The sequence below is a fragment of the Benincasa hispida genome, chromosome 12, assembly GCF_009727055.1.
Source record: "Benincasa hispida cultivar B227 chromosome 12, ASM972705v1, whole genome shotgun sequence".
Lineage (NCBI taxonomy): Eukaryota > Viridiplantae > Streptophyta > Magnoliopsida > Cucurbitales > Cucurbitaceae > Benincasa > Benincasa hispida.
The window spans coordinates 61007330-61023219 of NC_052360.1; positions in this window are offsets into that span (position 1 = coordinate 61007330).

The following is a 15890-nucleotide window of genomic DNA, read 5'->3' on the forward strand; positions in this document are numbered from 1 at the left end:
AAAGTTCACACTGTGAGATCTATCATCGGCCTCGTGGCACCCTAGAAGTGTCCCCCTAAAAGTTGGTGTTTGGGTAGGTCAATACCAAGGTGAATGGAGAGAATGTTCATAGTAAGTGGGAACGAGACGTGTGACAACATATCCCACGGTCTCTCTCATTAGGTTGGATAACGTTTTACACATCGCGTTGAGGCACCCTAGGAGTGTCCCCCTAAAGGATGGCAGTAATTGCACAACTCTTTGTTTGGTCTCTTGGAAAGGATAAGGTTGCTTTAGTCTCTTGTTCTAATCTGCATTTTTCCTACGGTGGGTGCATTGAGGCGAGACTCTAAGGCCTAAAATGAGGGGTTATACTTAAGCGGAATTGTTAAGGTTGTTAATAAATTGTGGACCAAAAAATGGTGATTGTTAGGGTTAGTTACAAGAGTTGTTTCTGTCTAATGGTTGAAAATGTCTCATCCCAATGAAGGGGTACTTGATCACCCCAATAGTGACTTTTGCCCTGCCTCGCTAGGGCATCATTGCAAAGTAGATGTCTTTCACTTAGGGTACTTTAGAACTATTTTGCTAAAACCTAAAATTGGTGTTAAAAAAAGGTAATGTAAATAGACTTATTAAGTTTGTTCTTGTTTTCAGCAACTTTTAAAATGGCAACCGCTCCTTTAACTCTTTTAGTTGCTGATAAGTTGACTGGCAATAACTACGCTAGTTGGAAAAATACAATAAACACAATACTTATCATCGATGACCTCCGGTCCGTCCTTACGAAGGAGTGTCCTCCTATTCCAACTCAAACCGTAGCTCAAAATGTTCGAGAGGCATATGAGAAATGGACACGGGCGAACGAGAAGGCCCGAGCTTACATCTTGGCCAGCCTGAATGACATCTTGGCCAAGAAGCATGAGCCCATGATCTCTGCTCATGAGATCATGAGTCCCTGAAAGAAATGTTCGGACAACCGTCCAGGCAGCTCAAGCATGAAACTGTGAAGTTCATCTTCAACTCCAAAATAAAGGAGGGTACATCTATTCGAGAACATGTTCTGAACATGATGGTCCACCTTAATGTGGTGGAAATGGAACGAGCTCGCATCGATGAGGGCAGCTAAGTTAGCATTATTCTGGAGATGTTTGCTGGAAACCTTCCTGCACTTCACAAGCAACGCTGTTCTGAACAGGGTTGATTACACCCTTAACACTCTCCTCAACGAGTTGCAGACATTCCAATTCTTGCTGTAAAGTAAGGAGAAGAAGGTTGTTAGGGAAAATATTGCTTCAATTATATAGAAGTTCAATCGGTTCGACCTCAGGAACTAAGTCTGCACTTTCCTCTTCCAACAACTAACAAGTGGAAGAAGAATAAAGGTATTAAGGAGAAGGGGAAAGCGCTTGCAAACCCACAACTTGCCATTCTCTCGGAGTAGGCAACTAACACCGATTGAAAAGGAAAAATGTTTCCAATGCAACTAAGAATGGGCACTGGAAGTGAAACTGCCCTCGTTGGTTGAAGGAGAAGAAGAAGGCTAAGGTCAATCGAGGTAAATGTGATTTACTAGTTTTGGAGACTTATTTAGTAGAGATGATGATTTTGCTTGGATTATAGACTCTGGGCCACTAACCATGTTTGTTCTTCTTTTCAGGGGATTAGATCCTGACGGCAGCTTGAGGCTGGTGAGATGACGATGCGAGTTAGCATCGGGCACGTCATTTCAGCTGTGGCAATGGAAGGCCTTCGGTTGACTTTACAAAATAGGTTTATCATTATGAATGATGTATATGTAGTTCCCAAGTTAAAAAGAAACTTGATTTCTGTAAAGTTTTTGCTTAAATGTAAATACACTCTTAATTTTTCAATTAATAAAGCGCTTACTCTAAAAAATGGTGTTGAGATATATTCAGATTTACTGGAAAATAATTTATATGTGCTAAGGTCGTTAGCAACAAATTTCCTCCATAACATAGAGATGTTTAAAACTGTCATAACTCAAAATAAACAACTTCAAGTTTCTCCTAACGGGCCTTTTGCCTTTTCAGCATGGAGTTACATTGTCTAAGGAGCAGTTTCCTAAGACACCTCAAGAGGTTAAGGAAATAAGACAGGTCCCCTATGCATATGTTGTTGGCAGTTTAATGTACGGGATGTTATGTACTAGACCTGACATCTGCTATGCTGTAGAGATAGTCAGTAGATATCAGTCTAATCCAGGACAGGGTCACTAGACTGCCATCAAGAACATTCTCAAGTATCTTTGGAGAACGTGGGACTACATGCTTGTGTATGGTTCTAAGGATTTGATCCTTACCGAGTACACTGACTCTGATTTTCAGACTGATAAGGATTCTCGAAAATCCACTGTAGGATCAGTTTTCACTCTTAATGGAGGAGTTGTAGTATGGCAAAGCACTAAGCAGGGGTGCATCGCTGACTCCACCATGGAGGCTGAATATGTAATGGTTTGTGAAGCTGCTAAGGTTTGGCTCGGAAAGTTCCTGACTGATCTGAAAGTTGTTCCAGACATGTCTAGGCCCATCACCCTTTATTGTGATAATGGTGGTGCTATAGCGAATTACAGAGAGCCTCGGAGTCACAAAGGCGGCAAGCATATAAAGCGAAAATACCATCTCATCAGAGAGATTATGCATCGAGGGGATGTGATTGTCACGAAGATAGCTTCATAGCATAACATTGTTGATCCATTTACGAAGGCTCTCATGGCTACAGTATTTGAAGGTCACCTACAGAGCATGAGTCTACGGGACTATCCACGACTGGACTCGGGCAAGTGGGAGTATTCATGTACTGGGTCTTTCTGCCCTAGTTTATTATTTTGTACTTGTAATTATCTCGTAGGGTCCTATAATTTGTAAACACATATATGAACAAACATTTGTGATGTAATAATATGTCACTATTGTCTATGAAATATGAGATATTTTAGTTGCATTAACCACAAACAAATAAACTAAGATCCCTGGTTATCTTTATAACTTAAGCATATATGTGAAGACATACAAGTGGATCGTGCTTTAAGTGATAACCTAAATGGTCTGTAGTATATGGATAAAGGAGAAAAACCTTAACCTGGTGACGCTATGAGTCAGACTCGCTTTATAGGTGTTATAAGTGTTGTAAAGTGCTACAAATGGCCTGATCCTGACCATTCATGTATTAGACATGGGAGCGGGGATACTCTATGCAAAGGAGTTTGTATATGACCGGACCACGAAATGTTTAGTCTCGTTATATAAAGTCGTTCATGACAGAGACTTTCATTTCACTAGGATGACCATAAGTAATATGATTTTAATCCTGAGTGAGTTGTGAACTCTTGCCTATGATGGCGATTCTTTGATCTGCATGTGTGATAGTGGTTATATCGCCAACTCAACAAGCCTATCATTTTGGGGATTCATCTGATTGAGGAGCTAGAAACTCAGCTACACAAGATGGAATTCACTCATTCCTCGAAGTAGGGGTAAGTAGATAAATTGCTCTCTTAAGGGCTGATTCCAAGTCTTGAACATAGTGGTCACACCCTCTTTTGGGAAGAGAGGATTCAGTCATAGTAAGAATATGACTTATTATTCATTAGAGGAATCAGTGGTACTTAAGGATTTAGATGTAACTACAGGGATAAAATGGTAAATTGGCCCAGTTGTACTTACGAGCAATTTGTGAAGGGACATCTTCACATTGTTGATTTGTTGTATGAACATAGAAATATATATGTAGTGCGAATAGTGCAGCTATCGATCTTTAATGGAGTGACCAACATTTCATGGATTGTAGATCTCGTGATGAAATAGTTTAGTCAATTTTTCACGTACCGTTGGAGCTTCAAGCTACAAGTTGAGGATCAGATTTTAAGTTGGTTTGAAGGGTTCAAATTAACAAGAGGAAATTTGATTATATATGATAGAATCAAATTGATTCAATTATATGTGATATAATTGATACGATGTATTTGATACATTATTAATTAGAGAAATTAATATAAATATAGTTTATATTAAATACCATAAAATAGAAAAGAACTATGGTTTATATGTTTCATATGATGAAATATTAAAACTATAGGTTATAAATATAATATGATAAGTTGGTTATTATNAAAAGAACTATGGTTTATATGTTTCATATGATGAAATATTAAAACTATAGGTTATAAATATAATATGATAAGTTGGTTATTATATTTATTTATAATATATTAATTATATGATAATTAATCATTCTTGTTCACAATAACCGACTTCAGTGGGAGGTTACTGGCAGTTTGTGGTAACTGTGAGATAAAAAAGAAAATAGTTTTCCAAATCATGGTGTGTTTTTCATTCGGATTGATCTCACAGAAAGACTATCGAGTAAAAGTGTTTTATTAAACGATAACATAGAGAGCATACACGATCGAGTAGCAAGTCTATACGATAGGCTTCTTCTTCTACACGATTGAGTATCAAGTCTATACGATAGACTCCCTTTCTTTGTCTCATACTCGATCGTCTACTCAATCGTTTACCTCCTCCATTCCTCTATCTAAGTCATACAGAGCTCACAACTCTTGGATTCTCACCGCAAGAATACCAAGGTAACTCTTGTGGTGGTGTTCTTGTTCCGTTTGAAAGTCGAGGATCGAGTTACACTCGATAGAGATCGAGGATTCTTCAGTTTGTGCTCTTGGTTGTGTTGATCATTGCGTTCGAGTTCGTGTTGTTGAACGAGTTGCTGAACGGTCGAGGGATACTTGAAGAAAGAGTTTTTCAAATGTTTACATACTCTATCCCTTGTTTAATTAAAGTAACATGCTTGTAATTTATTGTTTATGCATAATCTATTCTTTTAGACTGAAATTGTTTGTGTTCTTTCTCAATGAAATTTGGAACGATCCGCTTCTGCTCACTGGTTCTCTATTTAGAGTTCCTTCAATTGGTATCAGAGCCAGGTTGTTCTAATATTCCAAATTTCATTGTTGTATTGAACTTCTTGTACAATCATGATGGGTTTTAAGTGTTCTACAATGCGTTTAAAAGTTAAATGTGTTTGTGGATGGTTTAATGGATGTTTCGGGATGATTGCCTCTGTTTTAAAGCTTTCTTTACTCTTCAAGTGTTAATTTGTAAGAGCCCCTGTATTTTTTGACATAATTATCTTGTTATAGAGTCTGTACTCAAAGTGTTTTGTGTGTTTTGAGTCGTTCATGATGAAGTTTCAACGCATGGAGATGTTGTTCACTTCGAAGAAGAAGACTAAGTGTTGGTCGTATTGTGTAGCCTAGGCTAAACGATTGTTAGATTTGACTAAACGATCGAGTATAAAAGCTCGACTTGATCGTGTAGTATTTACTAAATGATCGCATGAATAATGCTAAACGATCGAATAAAGAGTTTACTCGATCAGTTTGTGTTGGCCACTCGATCGTGTAAACGATGGGGGTAAATGATCGTTGAGTATATAATACTCGTTGCATGGTAGGTGCGTGCACTAAACGATCAAGTAGGCCAACATGCTCATTGCATAGTCATTAGCTACTCGATTACTCAATATGTGATACTCGACTCTTGCTCCTCGATCACTTAGACGATCATGCTTCATCACATAGTTGTCGTCTATTCAATCTTTAGGCATGCATTATACTCGATGAGCTACATGATTGAGTGGCCTTCATGCTTCATCGCGTAGTCAAAGGCACTCGATCCATGCTACACGATCGTGGTTACTCGATCAACGTTACTCGACGATCACAAGGAGTTGCTACATGATGACCTGAAGAGGCTTCGCCGGGCGATTCAAGACCCGGTTCACCTATTTGAACCGGTTTACTGGGTGATCTATATAATAGTTAGCTTTATTTTTCTGTTTGGAGGCGTATTATCCAGGTCCATCAATTTTTTCTTAATGTACATGAGATGTATGTTAGTTTATGTACCATAATGTATGACATATAGATTCAAAACCCACCTTAGGTTATGCATTTATTCATGCATCATCTTTATATTATAAGTGTTATAATATAGTAGATTGCATAATTAAATTACATTAAAGCATGCTCATGAATCATATAATATAAGAATTAGATTTATGCATGCATTAAGCATATTCATGCATCATCTTTATATTATAAGTGTTATAATATAAGGGTGTATGAAAGCATGTATGCTTGGTTCATTACTTTGTTATATAAGAGTTATATAAAGTAGTAATGAATGAACATTGTATGAAACATGATACTTAGGTTTATTTATAAAAGTTATAAATGCCTTCTGGATGTGTTGCTTTGCATTGTGGTTGATTTTAATTGTTTCATTTTTTATAAGAGTTATGATTAATGAAATTAGAATTCAAATCAATAACCAAGAGTTGCATGTAAACTTAGGTAAAATCATGTTTTAAAAGGGTTTTAAAATTTGATTGAGATAAGCCTAAATTCATGGTTCTAATGAGATTACAAACCTAAGTTTGATCTTTTAAATTGATTTAATGGGATTAAATTGATTTGAATAAAAGATTAAATTTGTAACAGATCTATCTATAATGGACCTTTTGTCTAAGGCAGATTCTGGCTAGACTGGGTATTTAAGCTAATAGAAATGGAACACCCCTCCCTACCTAGGAACCTACTTTAAAAGGTGAATTAGATAGATTTGCTACAAGCATACAACAATTGATTAAAGTTCGTTAAAGTGTTTAATGAATGATAATCAAAAGTTGTTCAACTTTCCAAAGTAAGAGTTACTTTTGGGCAAACCTAAACAGTGGGTGTCACTTAGTAAAAAAATAATTAGTCGTGTTTTATCTAAGTAAACTAAACCCTAGGTTTTAAAATACTCAGTGGGAGGAAAAGATATATATGATATGTTAATTCCACTCGCGTTTCTCCCTTCATGTTCACAACATGAGATTCATGTTTGGCCTCGTGACACCTTGGGAGCGTCCTCCTTCGAATGGCGTGTGCATGGGTCAGTATCAAGGTGAACGGAGAGAGTATTTATAGAAAGTGGGAGAAGGATGTATGTCAATATGTCCTGCGGTCTCCTTCATTGGTTTGCACCGTGAGATCTTCTTGCATGGCCTCTTGGCGCCTTAGGAGCGTCCCCCTTCGGATGGTTTACACGGTTGGTCAATATCAAGGCGAACTCCAGAGATGGATAGAGTCGTTTTAGTTTTTGTTCCAATTGGTTTTTTCCCTTCGAATTTGCTTTAGGGTGAAACTCTAGGATCTAAAATGAAGGGTCACACTTACAGGAAATTGTTAAGTAGGTTAATGATTTCTTGACCAAATCAATGATGGCTAGTTGTTCTAGTGTGATGATTAGTTGAAAGTGTCTCAATTCAAATGAGGGATAAATTGACTACCCATTTGGTGGCTTTTGTCCTAAAATACTGAATCGTCATTGCAAAACTAAATGTGTTACAGGGTTCATTTAGATTTTGCTAAACAAGATTTGATTTGTTTTTAAAGAGTAAGTGCTAAAATCTAACATAGATCAATGTGTTTGTTATTCAGCAACATGTCGATGTTTGATTTTTCGTTAGTTGCCTTTTCTAATTTGACCGATTTCATATGTTGAAAATAGTCTATTAAAACATATTTCATGGTAAACAACCTCGATTTTGTCATGTTTGAGGAGTGTCCTCAAGTCCTAAACCCTGATGCACTGCGAAATGTTCGTAATGCATATTTTAGTTAGCATACCTGATGCATTGGCCAAAAAGGTAGAAAACATGGTCACTACACGTGAGATTGTGAATTCGTTGCAAGAATTGTTTGAACGTATGTTCTCACTTTTTGAGAAAAAATGGATTAATGACAAGTAGTATCAGTTCCCGAGATAATCTCCAGTCCTCCTTGAATGTCAAGGGACTAAAAGAGAAAGCAATTGTTGTTGACTCAGATGAAGTTCATTGACAAGAACTGTTATCTGAAATGGAACTTGGAGCTTATATAGGTTCTGATACTGATCCCACTATTCTCCATAAGAGAAAGAAATATAAAGACGATAAATATGATTTATTTGTCTTGGAAACGTGTTTAGTAGAGAATGATGATTATGTTTGGATACTTGATACAAGTGCTACTAACCACGTAAGTTCTTTCTATCAAGGATTTAGTTCCTGGAAATAGTTGAAAGCTAGAGAGTTGACTCTTAGAGTCAGAATTGGTGAGGCCATTTCAGTTGTTGTTGTAGGCAGACTTAAGTTATTTTTGGACAAGAAACGTTATCTGTTACTGAATAATGTTTATGTAGTTCCTCATATCAAGAGGAACTTAATTTCAGTTTCTTGTATGATTAAACAAAGTTATTTCATCTCCCTTTCTAAGAATAAAGTGTTTATTTTTAAGAATGGTATGGAGAATGGTTTTGGTTCAATGGAAAAAAAAACTTATATGTACAAGGTCGTTAGTCATAAAAGCCTTGCAAAATACTGAAATATTCAAAACAGCAACAACTGCAAAAATACTAAGGGTTTCTCCTAAGGAAAATGCCCATCTTTGGCATCTAAGGTTAGGTCACATCAATCTCAATAGAATTGAGAATTTGATAGAATGTGGACTTCTAAATGGTTTAGAAGAAAACTTTTTGTCTGTATGTGAATCTTGCCTTGAAGAAAAAATGAACAAATGATCTTTTACTTGAAAAGGTTATAGAGCCAAGGAGACCTTGGAGCTTATACATTCAGACCTTTGTGGGCCGATGAGTGTAAGAGCACGAGGATGGTATGAATATTTCATCTCTTTCATTGATAATTATTCAAGATATGGGTATCTATACCTAATGCAACATAAGTCTGACACTCTTGAAAAGTTTAAGGAGTATAAGACTTTAGTTGAAAACTTGTTAGGTAAAAAGATAAAAACACTACGATCTGATCATGGTGGAGGGTATATGGACTTAGAATTCCAAAAATACATGATAAAATATGGAATCACATCCCAACTCTCAGCCCCAGGTACACCTCAACAAAATGGTGTATCATAAAGAAGAAACAAAACCCTGTTAGACATGGTTCGGTCTATGATGAGTTATGCTCATCTTTCAGACTTGTTTGGGGATACGCAGTAGAGGCTGTAGTTTACATTTTGAACAATGTTCTCTCCAATAGTGTTTCTGAAACGCCTTTTGAGTTATGGAAAGGCCGAAAAGGTAGTTTATACCACTTTAGGATTTGAGGATGTCCAACTCACGTGTTAGTGACTAGCCCTAAAAAATTGGAACCTCGTTCAAAAGATTGCCTATTTGTAGGTTATCCCAAAGAAACGAGGGGTGGATACTTCTATGATCTAAGTGAGAACAAGGTGTTTGTATTGATAAATGCTATCTTCTTGGAAGAAGACCACATAAGGGATCATAAGCCACAAAGTAAGCTTGTTTTAAATGAGATTTCTAATGGGATTGCTGAGACTTCAACGAGAGTTGTTGAACAGGCTGATAGATTAACAAGAGTTGTTGATGTCAATTCATCTAGTCAACCATCTCAAGAGTTTAGACTGCTTCGGCGTAGTGGGAGGTTTGTGAACCCACCTGAATGCTATATTAGTTTAACAGAAGCTCAAAACATCATATCTGATGATGGGGTTAAGGATCCGTTGTCTTATAAACAAGCAATGGAGGATGTTGACAAAAATGAATGGATTAAAGCCATGAGTCATGAAATGAAGTATATGTACTTCAATTCTGTCTGGGAACTTGTGGATCAACTTGATGGGGTAAAACCTATAGGTTGTAAGTGGATCTACAAGAGGAAAAAAGGTGTAGATGGAAAGGTACAGACCTTTAAGGCTAGACTTATAGCAAAGGGTTATACCTAGGTCGAGAGAGTAGACTATGAAGAAACTCTCACCTGCTGTCAAGTTGAAATCTATCAGGATTCTCCTGTCTATAGCCACATTTTATGATTATGACAAATGGAAAATGGACGTCAAGACTGCCTTTTTTGAATGGTAATCTTGAGGAGACCATCTACATGGTTCAACCAGAAGGGTTCATTGATCCAGATCAAGAGCAAGAAGTTTGCAAGTTTAATAGGTCCATTTGTGAACTGAAACAAGCATCTAGATATTGAACATTAGACTTGATAGTGCGATCAAATCATTTGGCTTTGACCAAAATTTTGATGAGCCTTATGTTTACAAGAAACTTATCAACAGCTCAGTAGCTTTCTTGGTACTGTATGTGGATGATATCCTACTCATTGGGAATGATGTAGGTTTTTTTATTGACATTGAGAAATGGTTAGCCGCCCAATTCCAAATGAAAGATTTAGGAGAGGTGCAATTTGCTCTAGGGATCCAAATCATAAGGGATCGTAAGAAAAAAATGGTTGGCCTTGTCTCAGGCATACTACATTGACAAGATGTTGATCAAGTACTCGATGCAGAATTCCAATAGGGGTTTATTACCTCTCAGTTATGAAATTGTTTTGTCTAAGGAACAGTGTCCTAAGATACCTCAAGAGGTTGAGGAAATGAGACGGATTCCCTATGCATGGTAGCCTTATGTATGCAATGTTATGTACTAGACCTGACATTTGCTATGCAGTAGAAATTGTCAGGCGACATCAGTCCAATCCAGGATTAGATCACTGGACGGCGGTCAAAACGATCCTTAAGTATCTTCGGAGAACGAGAGACTATATGCTCGTGTATAGAGACAAGGATTTAATCCTTACATGATACATAGACTTTGGCTTTCAAACTGATAGAGATTCTTGGAAATCAACATCAGGGTTAGTGTTCACTCTGAATGGAGGGGTTGTAGTTTGGCAAAGCATCAAGCAGGGATGCATTGCGGACTCCACTACAGAAGTTGAATACATAGCTGCTTGTGAAGCTTCTAAAGAGGTTGTTTGGCTTAGGAAGTTCCTCCCTGATTTGGAAGTTGTTCCAAAAATATCTTTGTCGATCACACTTTATTGTGATAACAATGGGGCTGTGGTAAATTATAAAAAACCTCGGAGTCACCAAAGAGGCAAGCACATAGAATGGAAGTATCATTTGATCCAAGAGATTGTGCATCACGGTGATATGAATGTCACGAAGATCGCGTCGGAGCACAACGTTGCTGATCCATTTACAAAGGCTCTTCGACTAAAGTGTTCGAGGGTCATTTGGAGAGTCTAGGTCTACAGGATATGCGGCACCTTGTCTAGGGCAAGTGAGAGATGTTACTAGGTATAGAGTATGCCCTAGTTTATTGTATTTTATACTGTTTTGTATTGTACATTAGTCTCCCGAGACTTTAGGACAAGTGGGAGATTATTAGGATTGATGTCCAAATTCTCCTAATAGTCTCGTAGTTTGTAAACACTTTGTAATTTATTGTTATTAATGAAATAAGTGTTATTTTATAAGCTTTTACTCAATCCAATAAACTAAGATCCATGGTTATTTTATGTAACTTAAGCATGTATGTGGAGAAATACAAGTGGATCATGTCTTAAGTAATAATCTAAATGTTCTGTAGTATAAGGATAAAGGAGGAGTACCTTATCCTGGTGACACTACGGATACAACCCGCTTTGTAGAGGTTATAAGTGTTGTAAAATGATACAAATGGTCTGATCCTAACCATTCATATGGAGACATGCGAGCGGAAAGATCATTCCAGATAACAATCATATATGACCTTTACAATTACAGTCATAAACAGAAACATTCGGTTATGCATTCATTCCAGAAATTACAGCATGAAAATACAAATAAACAAGGAGAAATGCTACAAACATTTGTAGACTCATCGCCAAGCTCCTTAATCACGAACGCTCGAACACAGCAACCTTAAACGCTCGTCCAACACGACCACTACATTGAACGAACACCACGCACTCGAACTCAACGATCGCCTCAGTCACAAACACCCCAACAGCACGAACGGCCTCCACAAAACCTTAACGGTGTCGAGTTGAGTATGACACCACCAAGAAGGCTACTTTGGTATTCTCAGTGTGAGAATCCAGAGGATGGGCTCTATTTGGACTTGATTTGAGGCAAAAGACGAATGAAACAACAATCGTGTAAACGATTGAGCAAGTGGGAGAAGGCTGAACCTATCGTATAGGTCGATGTCCAATCATTTAGCAAAAGCTAATTGATCGTCTAGCAAAAGTTAAGCGATTGTTTAGCTCATCGCTTAGCTGCGTGTATGTCGCCTACAAATACTACACGATCGTTTACCTTGGTCCAAGTTGTCGCTTAGTAAATCCTATTTACTTGACAACTTCCGTGAGATTATTTTCCGAGAGAGAAAATCTCAAAACATAATTTTTTTTAACATTACTAAAATTAGGAAAATAATTTTCCTTTTATCTCACAATTACCATGAAACCACCAATAACCACCCACTCAATTGGTTATTAGAGAAAAAAATTTAATTATCTAATAATTAATATTATTATAAATATAAATTTTAACCAACTTATCATACTATATTTATAGCCTATAGTTTTAATATTTCATCTCATGAAACATATAAACCATAGCTCTATTCCATGATACTTAATGTAAATCTTATTTACATTAATCCTCCACTAGATGTATCTCATAGTGTCACCAGGATCAGGTATTCCACCTTAATCTTTATACTACATACCTATTTAGGTGATGTTATTACTTAAGGCATGATCCATTTGTATATCACATATACATGCTTAAGTTTACATAAGATAACCAATGAGCTTTGTTTATTAGATATGAGTAAATGCCAGAATGAAATAACATTTATTTTATTCATCAAACAATGTGTATCATTACAACGAGACTTCGAGAGAATTAGGACATCAATCCCAACAATACCCTCTCTTGGGAAGAGAGGACTCAGTCATAGTAGGAGTATGACTTATTATTCATTGTTCATTAGAGGAATCAGTGGTACTTAAGGAGTTAGATGTAACTACAGAGGCAAAACAATAAATTGGCTCAACTGTACTTACAAGCAATTTATAAAGGGTCATCGCACTGTTGATTGGTTGTATGGACACAGAAATATATCTATAATGTGAAGAGTGCAGCTGTCGGTCTTTAGTGGAGTGACCAATAGTTAACGGATGGTGGATCTCATGATTAAAGAGTTTAGTCAGTTTTTCACGTACTGTTGGAGCTTCAAGCTACAGTTCCATAATGTCTTCTTGGTAGCTCAATAGGCTCAAGTTGAGAATCAGATTTTAGGTTAGTTTAAAGTGTTCAAATTAACAAGAGAAAATTTGATTATATATGATATAATTCAATTGATTCAATTATATGTGATATAATTGATATGATGTATTTGATACATTATTAATTGGAGGAATTAATATAAATATGATTTATATTAAATACCATAAAATAGAAAAAGAACTATGATTTATATGTTTCATATGATGAAATATTAAGACTATAGATTATAAATATAATATAATAAGTTGGTTATTATATTTATTTATATTATATTAATTATATGATAATTAATTGTTCTTTTTCACAATAACCGACTTCAGTGGGAGGTTATTGGCAGTTTGTGGTAACTATGAGATAAAAAGGAAAATAGTTTTCTAAATCATAGTGTGTTTTTCATTCGGATTGATCTCACAGAAGGACTATCGAGTAAAAGTGTTTTACTAAATGATAGCATAGAAAGCATACACGATTGAGTAGCAAGTCTATACGATAGGCTTCTTCTCCTACATGATCAAGTATCAAGTCTATACGGTAGACTTCCTTCCTCTATCTCATACTCAATCGTCTACTCGATCGTTTACCTCCTTCATTCCTCTATCCAAAGTCATACAGAGCCTACAACTCCTGGATTCTCACACCGAGAATACCAAGATAACTCTTGTGGTGGTGTTCTTGTTCCGTTCAAAATTCGAGGATCGAGTTACACTCAATAGTGATTGAGGATTCTTCAGTTCGTGCTCTTCGTTGTTCTAATCGTTGCGTTCGAGTTCTTGCTGTTGAACGAGTTACTGAACGATCAATGGATACTTGAAGAAAGAGTTCTTCAAAGGTTTGCATACTTTATCCCTTGTTTAATTAAAGAACCATGCTTGTAATTTATTGATTATGTATAATCGGTTCTTTTACTGTAATTGTTTGTGTTCTTTCTTAATGAAATTTGGAACGATCCGCTTCCGTTCACTGGTTCTCTATTTAGAGTTCCTTCAAATACACCAAGGAGAACTTACCGTATCTAAAGGCTGGAAATATTTGAATCTTTTGAATCTCTTGAACCAAAAGTCCATTCCTGAAAATGAAATATAGGATAGTTTTGGAAATGAGTAAAGGATTTTTGAAGAATAAATTTGTCGCATCTAAAGGCTGAAAATATTTTCATAGGTAGAGGAATAAAGCTAAAGAAAGCTCTGGTCCAACAAAATTTTAAGTTGAAAACACTTTGAGATGTCTAGGTGATGTGTCAAAACAATCAGGATTCATTAAGACTCTAAATATATGCTTGAGGACAAGCATTGTTTTAAATTTGGGGGTATGATAACTTGTAGAAATACAAGTTATTCTGTCTCTTTTATTTAAAACAATTAGGAAAAAGCGCTGAAAATGCGACAGCTTAATGAAAAATTCATAGAGATAATAACATTATGTGATCACATACACATAAAGCCTATTTGGTTACAAAGAGTTATAAATTATGCTTTGTCTAGTGCAAAAAGTTTGTTTATGTGATCGCGTGGAAAGTCTTAACGCCAAAATGGAGATCACACAGTTAACCAATTCAGTGTATTCTTGCAATGGAAAGTGATGCGTCACGACCGGTGGAAGTCACAGTAGATAAAAACAAGTTGGTACTTGATAAGAAAGCTTCATGGTAGAACCAATGGACTTTTAACGCGCAGCAAGTGACGTATCAGGGTATGGCATTTAATGCGCCTTATCAGCATAATCATTAGTGAGAGAAAAGAAGTTTCCCCTAGACGCCTTTAAGTACTCCACAAAAATGGCATGCAAAAAAATAGAGATATAGGAGAAAAAACAAAAAGAGAGGGAGAGAACCAAGAAATTGGAAGAAATTCTATCAAAATCCTTCTTTTTCGAACCATTCATGAACCTTAAGTGAGAGCTTAGGTTTTCCTTGGAAGCAGAAAAGGAGCATTATCTTCAACACGATCTAAGCGAAGCAGTCATTGAAAAGTCAAAGAAAGTAAGAGATTTCATACCATGGCTTGACCTTCTTTCTCTATTTTTCATTTATCTTAGTTGTATTTGTATTATGTAACGTTAAGAAACATCTTTTACCAATATGAATGCATATTTAGCTCATCATTTATCCATCTTTGTTATTGTCATCATGAACAATTAAATCACTTATGGGTTAAGAAGCATTTAGCTAACATGAACTAAATAAAAACATAAAGTTATGCGTTCAACTTTTTTTATGCATGCTTATTGAATATTTGAACAAATCGAAAGATTATTCCAAGCATATTTAACCTAGGTTTGAAAGAACTAAGGGTTTAGATTTCATAAAACAAGAAGAAAGCTCCTTTAGAAATAAAGAAATATATCTTATAATAAATACTCATCACAAACATCCTAGAGATAGGATATTGTGGCTCTGTGCACCAAAAGGTGTAGGTTTTAATTTTGAGTGGTCTGCTTGGACGCATGATTTATGCATTTACTTAGGAATGTTAGTGAATATTCTTCTTAACCCTACTTTTATCCATTCGAATTTAACACTCATCGCACAGACTGTCTCACATAGATTGTATTTTCCATTGCATTTGTCATTTAACCAACCTTAGCATTAGAATAGCATAAAACCAACTCATCACTCAATTAGTAATTTAGACGCGTCAAGATCGAAATAGTAATTTTCTACGCATACTTACAAAGAAATCTCTGAGTTCGACCCTAGACTCACCAAGACTCTAGCTGAACTTACACTTGGGTTCGACCAGGT